Source organism: Bubalus kerabau, chromosome 15 (genome assembly GCF_029407905.1).
Source record: "Bubalus kerabau isolate K-KA32 ecotype Philippines breed swamp buffalo chromosome 15, PCC_UOA_SB_1v2, whole genome shotgun sequence".
Lineage (NCBI taxonomy): Eukaryota > Metazoa > Chordata > Mammalia > Artiodactyla > Bovidae > Bubalus > Bubalus kerabau.
This window is the reverse complement of record NC_073638.1, coordinates 80,776,046-80,779,960: the sequence shown is the minus strand read 5'-3', so window position 1 is coordinate 80,779,960 and position 3,915 is coordinate 80,776,046. Positions and strand designations below refer to the sequence as shown.

At 35.7% G+C, this 3,915-nt stretch overlaps 1 pseudogene; it reads left to right on the top strand.

Moving 5' to 3' along the window:
- The first annotated feature begins 1,820 nt into the window (after positions 1-1,820).
- LOC129628505 (olfactory receptor 8H1-like) lies at positions 1,821-2,791 on the top strand (annotated as a pseudogene).
- The last annotated feature ends 1,124 nt before the right edge of the window (positions 2,792-3,915 follow it).

Sequence of the window (3,915 nt, the reverse complement as noted above, 5' to 3'; positions counted from 1 at the left end):
TTTAGAGCATCACAAAGGTAGACCAAACCATTAGGCTCTTCATTTTGTGGCTCCTAAGGGAGAAGGCACTGGCAATCCACTCCAGTTCTCTTGCCTGGAAACATCCATGGACGGAGGAGCCTGGTGGGCTGCAGTCCATGGGGTCGCGAAGAGTCGGATGCGACTGAGCGACTTCACTTTCCCTTTTCACTTTCATGCACTGGAGAAGGAAATGGCAACCCACTCCAATGTTCTTGCCTGGAGAATCCCAGGGATGGGGGAGCCTGGTGGGCTGCCGTCTATGGGGTCACAGAGTCGGACACGACTGATGTGACTTAGCAGCAAGGGAAAGACAACTAAATTCTCAAATCCTATCATAGCTGCTTTTGGTCCTTGCACTTTTGTCCCTGAAAAAAGGCAGAGCAATCTTTCTTGATAATTGTTCCACAGGGATGAGCAAACGTTTCATTATCAACAATTCCCAGTATATGAGCTACCCTGTAAATATTAGGATGAGATGAAAAGCACACTCTTTTCTGCTGATACACCTATAGAGTGGAGCCCTGAAATTCTTTTCAGGCACAACTTCCTGGCGAATTTTACATTTGATCAGGAACTGAATGAAATTTCTAGTTTGATTTACTTTTCCCTACTGAAGAAAACAAAATGACTGCATTAAAATTTAAAAATAATTTATCTCAAAAAAGAACCATGTTTATTACAGAAATTTTCAACTTACATGATCTTTGTGTTTTATTTGTGAGCAAAATTTGTGGCTGACATACTTCATAGACAGATAATATTGAAAGAAGTGTATTTTACCAACCTTGGCCTCCAGTAAGTATTATTCTCAAAGGTAGAAGGTTTTAGGTAGAATCAAATAAAATGGAGATATTTTCAGAATATGTACACTGATATCGTTTAAACCTTTCCCTAAGTAATGCCAAGATTTGTAGAACCAGAAATACAGAGTTGATGTAATCAGGCTCTGAAATCAATGTGCAAATATAGAAATATAATTTTGTAAGAAATTTAATTTTGAATTATCAAGTTGTACAAGCATTCTATTGTTTGAACATTAATACTAATATATGGTCTATAATTTAGCATATGCTACTGAAATTCACTAAAGATGAAATGAATATTTCATTAGTACAATAATGTATATTACTGTTAGTATAATAGATTTACTATTATATATATATATACTATATATATATATTATTATATATATATACTGGGAAAGAAAGAGTAGTGCATGATGCATTAAATTATATATATCAATTATATATGTATCTATATATATATACACATATATATATAATTATGAATTATATATACCTCAAACAATTTTTTTATTATAAATCTAAAAATTTTTCAGGTTTGTTGAAATCAACCATAAATAAGAATATAGTATTATGGGTATTCCTTTTGTGGTCAATCTGTCTTGGTAGAATATCAGATCCAATATTTAATAGCTCTGACTCTGGTTGGGTTAACTAAATTCACAGTGCTTTCTTTCTCATATGAAGAATGTGTCAAATGGTACTAACTATGGTATAATAATCTGATGGTAATTAAATGCATTAATAATGACAAAGCTTAAAACAGTATCAGTCATTCTAACTATTCAATTGTACTAGGTTTTGCTACATTATATCCCAATATAGTTACCCTTATTTCTATATTTGACAGTCAAATTAAGAGTTTTCTTTTCATACTCTCTACAACCTTCTCACTCTCTAGGAACATCAAACTATAACATCAAATATAAATATACCATGTTGTTTATAAAACCCCAAGCTTTTTGAAGTAATTCATGTCAAGTATCAACTTTGATCTCAACCATTTGGAGCACTTGAACACTATGGGCAGAAGGAATATCACACAGGTGTCTGACTTCATCCTCATGGGACTGACAGATTCTGAAGAGATCCGGCTGGTCCTCTTCACCCTCTTTCTCCTGATATATCTGATCACTGTACTGGGGAATGTGGGGATGATACTGATAATCCGCCTGGACCCCCAGCTTCACACCCCCCATGTACTTTTTCCTCAGTCACTTGTCATTTCTTGATCTTGGCTACTCAAGTGTCATCACCCCTAAAACCTTAGACAACTTACTAACTTCCAAGAAGAATACTTCATACCTGAACTGCTTCACTCAGATGTATTTCTTTGTCTTCTTGGGTGCCACTGAATGTTTCCTTCTCTCCTCCATGGCCTATGATCGCTATGGAGCCATTTGCAACCCTCTGCATTACCAGGTGGTTATGTCCACCAGGCTATGCTGCTCTCTCGTCTTTGGATCCTATTTGATTGGCTGTATGGACACCTCTGTCAATGTTCTGTACTTGATTAGATTGCATTTCTGCAACTCAAAGATAATTTATCACTTTTTCTGTGATGGACCAGCAATTTTAGCGCTGTCCTGCACTGACACATATGACATCGAAATCATCATATTCATTTCTGCTGGCTCCACACTACTGGTGTCTCTTATCACAATATCTGTGTCCTATGTGTCCAGCCTGTCCACTATCCTAAAAATCACTTCCACTGCAGGGAAGCAGAAAGTCTTCTTTGCCTGTGCCTCTCATTTCCTGGTGGTCACCGGGTGATCTTCTATGGCACTATGATTTTCACTTACTTAAAACCAAGTAAGTCCTACTCCTTGGGAAAGGATCAAGTGGCTTCTGTTTTTTATACTATTGTCATCCCCATGTTGAACCCCCTTATATACAGGCTTAGAAGCAAAGAAGCAAAAAATGCACTCAATAGGGTCATGAAGAAGAGAAAGGACTCCAAATAATTAAAGTAACAGTGATGTTAAACCTCAAAGTCATTTTTCTTTTCATTCCTGTAGTGTATTTCCTTGCTGTCTCTTCAGAGACAAATAGAATTGTTTGTTTGTTTATTTATTTTGCTGAGCCATCATTTGCCTAACTAAATATAATCTATCTAAATATAAAAAATATAATTTTATTTTTAAGAATGTGCCTTTGGAAATCGATATTATAATTGGAAACCAGAACCATATTAAACCATAGTCTAACTATACACATTTTTAAGTGAAACTGATTTCCTAAATGAAAAAGTATAGTTGTCAGCTTTTCAAATATTTCATATATATTCCAAAACGTAATCCAACTTCAGAGAATGTTATGATGGAAAAGAGCTCAATTTTGGGAACAATGATGCCGATTTCAGAAGTCATTTCCTTTACTTTGTAGAGAACGGTTATAGTAGAGTGATTATGAGCACTTGCTTGGGAACCAAACATTCCAAAATTTAGATTCTAGGACTGCTGCTCTATTACGTATATAACCCATAAATCATTGAAAATTCAAGCCTCAAGTTTCCTCAACTGCACTAGATAAATAATAATTTCAGGGCCATATAGTTACTATAAGGGGCTTCCCAGGTGGCTCAGTGGTAAACAATCCATTTGTCTATGCAAGAGACATGTGTTCGATCCCTGGGTCTGGAAGATCCCTGGAGAAGGAAATGACAACCCACTCCAGTGTTCTTGCCTAGAAAATTCCATGGACAGAGAAGCCTGGTGGGCTATAGTCCATGGGTTTGCAAAGAGTCTGACAGGACTGAGTGACTGAGCATACATGCACACACACACATAATTACTATAAAGATTAAATCAATTCATGTATGTAAAGCATTTAAGGCAGTACTAATAAATGTTGGCCATTATCATAAGAATATTGATATCCCTCCAGTATTTTTAACACACAGTGACTTCTTTGTAATGGATATATAGTTGTGTTTTATGAGTTATTTTAGGTTGATTTAAAAGGCAAACACACAAACAGCTAAGGAAACACTCACCACCTCACAACTTTGGATTTTTAGTGGAATATGTTAATATTGTAAAAATTTGAAAAATATTGAAAATTTAAGGAACTAGAAATGCATTGAAGT